This window comes from Brassica oleracea, chromosome C3 (assembly GCF_000695525.1).
Source record: "Brassica oleracea var. oleracea cultivar TO1000 chromosome C3, BOL, whole genome shotgun sequence".
Lineage (NCBI taxonomy): Eukaryota > Viridiplantae > Streptophyta > Magnoliopsida > Brassicales > Brassicaceae > Brassica > Brassica oleracea.
In genome coordinates this window covers 56,961,923-56,969,881 of record NC_027750.1, presented here as the reverse complement: position 1 = coordinate 56,969,881, position 7,959 = coordinate 56,961,923, and the positions used below count along the sequence as shown (strand labels likewise).

Sequence of the window (7,959 nt, the reverse complement as noted above, 5' to 3'; positions counted from 1 at the left end):
CTACCATATCATGAACCCTATCATAATCTACCATCTGCTCTTCCGGATGGTAACTATGTTCTTTATGCAAATGATGACAAACCGGTTCTTCCTGAAAATTGCTATTACTACTACTAGCTTTATTCTGATCATAATTATAACCTTCTCTATGTTGAAACCAGATATAGTAATTTGGCGTGAAACCTCTATTTATTAAATGCTTCCAAACATTTGATTTGCCAATTTCGAATTGTTGCATTTCTGCCAAGGACAGAACATCTTACCACTTTCTTGGGCGAGCGGTGTGGAATCTGCTTGATGCATAAATGTCTCCAGCCCCGCAAGGTATCCTTTCGTCACTCTCCCGTTAGCATCTCTATGCATAAACATCCACCTCCGCAACTCAAAAATATTCCCGGAGCCCGACATTTTTTTTTCTTTCACGTTTTTTTTTTCTTGTTTGTGTGTTTAAAATGATGTTCAAATGTCCATATTTATAGGAAATTTTCGAATCTGGTAGTTGTAATTTTCCTACGAATTTAGGACGAAATTTAGTTAGGTGCCCGAAAAAACGTGTTACAACTACAAAGTTGGTGGATTCAAAATTTCCTCGCTAAGTAGACGTAAAATATTTCCTCGTAAAGTACACACTACATTTACGTCGAGTTTACGAGGAAATCGCAATTCCTCGTAAAAGCCACGTGATATTACATCGACTTTATGACGAAATCATTTCGTCGTCATTTTACGAGGAAATAACGCTGATTTTATATTTCCTCGTAAGTTCCTCGTAAAGTCGACGTAAATTTACGAGGATTACTTTTCCCCGTTAAATTTCCTCGCTAAACTTGTGTTTTCTTGTAGCGAAGCAGCTCTAATAAAAATTGAATTTTAAAACTCTTCCTTCTTAGTTAACAAACTAGAAAGGACGTGATTTCAGAAAACCAAAATGGAGCCACCAAATTTATTAGAACGAGAACCTATATTCTGGTTTCTTGATGTTCAAGCAAATAAACTGTCTTTGAATTTGACCCAGTCGTCCCAAACACATTAAAAAGTAACATAATCCATTTGTAAGGAATTATACATCAATGGTCATTTAAGTGATATGCATAATGTCCACAGAGAAACCGTTTCATCCTAAACGGATCCTCTTTAAAAATGTCTACTTTATCAACATATTGGTTGATTTGATTGGAAGTCAGCCTTAATGCTTAACTTAAAGAAGACACACAAATATTACCGCAACTTTCTGACATAAGATAGATTTCATTACACAAATATGAAATATGGTCAACCATTAATCTAAAACATTACACCAAAAATTACTAAATACAACAACAGATGTGTCAAAAAAATAAACCACGTTAACAGACAAGAAAAAATGAGTCGAAACAAAAAAATAGTTACTTGGAAATCAAGGTCTGCGAACATAGTAAACCAACAAAATAACTACGGCGTAAAATACATTCACATGAGCTCTCCCTATCACTCTTTCATTAGTCACCCCAAATCGCCTACAATCTAAGCTCCAAAATCCACATGCAATTCGATCCTACATTAAGGAAAATTAAAACAATTACCACTAACCACTAATACAACAGCCATAACTGAAGCAAAACAAAAGAAAATGTATAAGATATAAATGTTTACGGCATATCCAACCACGGCAACCATATGTATAAAACTATGGAAGTACACATCTATTGACCTAAAAGAAACCTATAATTAGCCCATTATAGTAAATTTACAATTCAAAATCAGCAACAAAACAATATGAAGACCAACGTTGGAAATTTAGAAACAGAAACCTCCCCTTTCTACTAAGATACTTTTGAAGATATAGTTCATTAATTGCATAATGCAACCTCTCCTAAAACAAATTACTAATTTACTATTTAGTAGAAACAACTATATATCCTAATGAACAACGAAAAGAAAGAATACCCAACAACTACAAAATACAATAACATAATCTACGTTTGCTAGAAACCCGTATCGATCATCAAATGTAACATCTCCCAACACATCATATGAAACAGCTAAAAGAACAGACACACACGATGTAATAGCTTATCCAGAGATACTGGTGATTCCATGATTACAAACAATTTTGAACCCATTAGAGAATAAAACATACGAACCCGGCGCGTAGCACCGGAATACCACTAGCTAAGAATTTAAAAGCTTTATGGTAATTACTAGTTTTGCAAAACCCCTTCCAAACCCCTAAAGCTCACAGAAAAAATCCAAAGACTCTTCAACATTTCTCTCTCCCTCTCCGGCAGTGATGGCTATATGTTTTCTAACCGTCTCCAACGAGCCTTACTCACGGCCACTTCATGTATCAACCGGTCAATCTCTCCGGCTTCCTTTGCACCACCGCACGATTTACCTTCTGTATTAACAGTGCTCCAGAGAAGAGCCGTTCTAGGGCTTTTCACGGAAGTGACTCAGTTTCCGGTGAGACTGTTTTGGACGACGGAATACAAGCTTTACAAAGAAGGCGATGAGATCACACAAGACACGGTTTTGTTCGAAGGTTGTGATTATAATCACTGGCTCATCACCATGGATTTCCCAAAAAATCATCCTTTGTCTCCTGAGGAAATGGTCTCTACCTACGAGCAAACTTGCGCCACAGGGCTTGGTATTAGGTTCGTTATTACATTCTTTTGAGTTAGTAACTAGATACATTGGTCTAGTCAGTTTCGTATTGACCTTTTGTTTTGGTGTGTAATGAATGGTTTGAGTTAGCTTGGAAGAGGCGAAGAAGAAATCTATGCTTGTAGCACAATGACTTAGCAAGGGTTTCAAGCTATTATGACTGAACAAAGACTTTATTTTCTTTGATGAAACTAGTTCACTGGACTTCTTACTTTTTCGGCACGTAAACAGATCTACCTGGAGTGGTGTTCATATTGTCAGATTCCTACATTGATCCTCAGAACAAAGAGTATGGAGGTATGCTTTGGTTTTGCCTAAATAGAGACTGACTCTCGGAGCTCTACAAAACAAAGTTTAAGTTTTCTTGTGCTTTTCAGGAGACAAATATGAGAATGGAGTGATCACACACAGGCCACCACCACTTCAGCCAAGCAGAAGACCCCGTCTGAACCGTCAATGCAAGGTGGTGGAGGTGGACTAGAGCATGTTCAAAGGAATGTAGCTGGAGACTGGAACAACAATAATCCAGCAGGTCAACCGGGATCTGACCGAGTAAGTGCTTGACTGTAAATGAATCTTGTGGTCAAGTACACTCCATTTTCAATATATTTGTAACTGAGATGGTCCATTGTTTCAGTTCCCACAGGGAAGAAGATACTAGATACAGACATGATACTTGCAACTGTGAATTGAGCTGAATAAGGAGAGAAGTATCATATGCTTTTTTATTACAGTATGTTTTGAGTACATAGTTTGTTATTCATCTTTTGACGTTCTCTTAAGTTGAGCTTGTTAAACGTTGTTGGTTGCATCAGTTACCTGAAAACACTTTTGCAAAACATTCTTTGAAGATCCAATCTACCTATTTTACTTGTGATTGTTTGTACCATATCACACTAAGAGCTATCTTGTATTGAGTCTATTGACCAAAGATCAAAAGGAAACTCTGATTAGTTTTGTAAACACCTGGAGCTCTTTACATGGAAGATAGTGTTGTTAATAATGCTGCATAACATTTCTTGTCTCTTCTTGACTGGTGGAAGATTCGATAATACCCAAGTAGGAGACTCATATAGCCAAAAAGCTTAAACCTATACAAAAACGATATTCTGACAAATAGTCAATTTCTTCTAAAGACTGATAAACAAAAACTGAGCAAACGATAGTAGTTTGTTGATTATATTGTCCCACCATTTATCTGGATTCCATTATTTTGAGCAACAATTTTTTTTTGCCAACTAAATGGTTATATTACGATGATGAATCCATACTACTGGTTTCCAGTAGAAAACTAGGACAATGGCTAAATAGCCCCCCATTTGGAGGATCTGATTTCCTCGTTTGACTTTGGATATTACATGTACGATTTCAATATCTAATTTTGATGCAAGTGTTACCTTCTGTCATTTTGCCGGATAAAAAGGATGTAATGTTGAAGCTTAAATAGAGCATCAACAACAACAAGTTTCTTAACCAAACTTTTTAATCATTTAAGGGATAATTTAATCTATATAATTCAAGATATAGTTTAAATAAATATAAAATTAAACCACTAATAATATAAAGAGAAATTACTTATAATGACTCAGATTATACTTGCAATTACTAGACTAACTCATAAACTTTTGCAATTACTAGACTAACTCACATAACTAATGAAAGTACTAAAAACCCATCCTTCCCTTTCATATTCACATTTTTGTTTTTGAAATTTCTTTTCATATTAGATAATTATTTTATTTTTCCCCTAAAAAGAATTCTCAATCTCTCGTTATCCTCTCCGACGAAAGAAGAGGGTTCTCTTCACTTCTGTCTCCGGTGAGCTCTCCTCTGGGACAGGCTCCTTCCGTTTCGTCATCTCCACCTCAACTCGCCGTCGTCTGTCATACAAAAAAAACCCTAAATCCGATTTCACTTTTGTCAAAATCCACCTTTCAATCTAAGAAAATTGAACCTGTAAGTCCTAAATCAATGCAACTCTAAGTTTTTGTTTCATGTTTTTATCATTTATTGTTTAAATGAGTGTTAGATTTCAAAAAACCCTAAATTTTCCAATTTTCTCATTCATTTTCCTGTAGTATTGTGTTTCTCTACCTCGGGTTTATAGAGTTTGGTTATGAGTCATATTGTGTTTTTTTTCTCACTGTTTGATGTAAAGAACTTACTTCTAGAGATGAGTGGTTTATCGCTTTCAGGTAATTGATTGAGTTTTGTGCGTTACTTAACTGATGAAATTGATTTGCTTTTGTTTGTGAATTATAGGGATGTTTCAGACAGAACATAATTGGCGTTACTATCTATGCTTCCTTAGGAGAGGATGCTTTGATTTACTCACTCAATGTGGTTGGTGTGTAAGTTTGTTTTTGTTACGTGAATTACAGGGATGTTTCAGACAAACCAATGCCTCGAGGGGAGATTGTGGTAGGTGATAACAGTGTAACAGCAGGTTACTTCAACAATCAAGCAAAAACTGATGAGGTTTACAAGGTAGTTGAGCAGAGGCAGCTTTGTTTCAAATAATTACGTTGACAACATTATGGTACACACAGACCCAATGAACAGCTACTGTGTAGCTCTTGTTGTAGCATCATACGGAGCATTAGAGAAATGGGGCAGATCAAGCAGGAGTTAAATACAGCTACTTCTCTGAGCTATGCGAGAACGGTGATGCAGTAAACGAGGTTCAACAATCTCTTACCAAGGCGGCAAAGCTAGAAAAGTTTGAAATTCCAACAAAGATAAAGTTATTGCCAGAGCCGTGGACATCAGAGTCGGGACTAGCACAGCTGCTCTCAAGATAAAGAGGGAGAAAATAAAGGCCAAGTTCAAAGATGAACTCCACAAGCTGTAAAAAGTCTTATATATTACTTATGAGTTGTGACAAACTTCGTATACTTAGGGTTTTGACTTTACTTTTACTAATAAAGTTTGATCATGATGGGGTTGTTTTCTCCCTTTTTAATACAATAATTTTCATTCCAACTTGATATAACGGAGCAATTTAAGAGAGTAAAATCAGTGTGGGTACTCAATAATGATGAAGTAGTCACCATCAATCGAATTGTGATAGTGAGCATTGACATTTGCTATTTGGGTCAGATGGTGCAGAATATATGGGAGTAATCATCAATCAAATAATCCTACAAAGAATTATACCCATTCATGCGACTGCGACAAGAGTTAGTGCAGTAGTTACTTTTAATATCTGGACATTCAAAGGTCATTGTCCAAGTTCAGACACCACAAAAGGACATGCGAGTTTTACTGTAGAATGAACGAAGGGGATAAAAAAATTAGCCTATATAATGTATACCGAGACTTCAACTCTCTAAAACTCCGCAACAACGGAAGCCATTTGAAATGATGATGGTTACAAAGGAAGCCAACTTGATAATAAAAGAAAAGAGGGATGAAAGAGATGACGACAATAACAAAAGAAAATTAGACCTAATTCTGATCTGAATAACACTATAAATAACCCTAAAAATAAACCAGATTCGAAATTAAGATAAACCGGATTTAATTTAACATTAAATTATGTTTGGTTTATACAAACCAAAATTTCTGTCAAAAAGTCTATCACCACGTAAAATTAAAAATCTACCAACCATTTTAAATCGGATATATAAATCTGTCATAAAAAACAAGTCGTACATAAGAAAATAAGTCGGTACATAAGAAAATAAGTTGACCACAAAAATCGATCATTTGTAACAAATCTGCCACTTCATTCGCCAGACATATTCTTAAAAATCTGTTTTCTATTCAAATCGTACAATTAACTCTATCGTGGCAATAAATTTGACATTTCTATGTAAGTCTGACACCACTTTAACGATAGATTTATTTTTCTAAACAGATTTTATAAACAGATTTATTACTCGATAGATTTATTTTTTTTGAAAATAAATCTGCCGACGACCAATGGTAAGGGTACTTTGGTAATATATTTTTTTGTTATAACTATGGATAAGGGCAATTTCGACCAGAAAAATATTCTAATAATTTTAAAAAAATATGAGTCATTCTATTAATAACATAATTAATTTGAGTCATTTTAGTAAACTTACCTAATATAAAACATTATTGCAAATAGTCAGTCTCTCACCATTTTAAGTCCGCTTCTCACCTCACCTCAATTCTACTTTTTTTTTTTTTTTTAAAATACACCTCAATTCTGCTTTCTCCATCTTTTTCTTACTTTTTAACTTGTTTAATTATTATTTTTGACTAAGAACTTGTTTAATTATTTATATTCTAAACATTTCATAAGAAACCAATAGACGAAGATTCCTTATGTGTGATCATTTTCTTTTCAGACTTTATATGACCTCCGATTCCTTAATCAATCAGACTTTCCATTTTTCCCTCCTGTGCTTTCTTTATGAAACTTGTCAAATAGGTTTGGTACTGTAGAGTGTAGACTTTAAACTAAAAATATCAAGAAAATAATTAGCTAAACGCCATGCATGTAAAACAAGTACGTATATTAATTTAATATCTGCAGCTATTTCATACATCGACATATATAGACAAACATCTAACCTTTCTTGCACGCTATAGCCGTATTTTGCAGAAATTAAAATTACTATCAAACGCTTTTGTTTTGGTAGGTGATACAATTAAACCAACTACGATACTCATCACAAAAATGTACCTACGACTGTATAGACTTGGTCCTTATTGTTGCTTGTTAACTAGTCTTTGCTTGCGGAGGAAGTTAATTGTCCTTACTTGAATATAAAGACAGTCTTTTTGTTTGAATATAATTTCACATTCATTCAAAAAAAAAATTGTCCTTACTTGAGAATTGCTATCAGAACATCGTTCATTACATGATACAAAGGTATATATTATCACGAAAACAGCGGTATTCTGACAAACATTCCGACGGAAAATGAAATCCTCGGAATATCCCGAGGAATTTCCGAGGATATTCCGAGGAAACACAAAATTTGGTTTCCTCGGAATTTCCTCGGAATATACCGACGAAATTCCGAGGAAATATTAATCCGTCGGAATATTCTTATGGAATACCGAGGAAAAATGTATTCCTCGGAAAAAACCGATGAATTTCGAGGATATATTATAGCCGTTAGAGAGCCGTTGGGGGATTTTAAAAATTCTGAGGAAATTTCGACGAACTAGCCGTTTCCGTCGGAATTACGTCGGAATTTCCTCAGGCTGTCGGCAGGATTTCAGCTATAAATACAAGCACCCCTCTTCCTCTTCATTCACTCCATATCTTCATTCTCCCTCTTACTCTCTTTACACACAAATTTGATTCATAAAAAACATGTCTTCTTCAAATTA

General features: G+C 34.9%; 1 pseudogene; it reads left to right on the top strand.

Moving 5' to 3' along the window:
- Window positions 1-2,277: 2,277 nt before the first annotated feature.
- Window positions 2,278-3,339, top strand: LOC106331024 (annotated as a pseudogene).
- The last annotated feature ends 4,620 nt before the right edge of the window (window positions 3,340-7,959 follow it).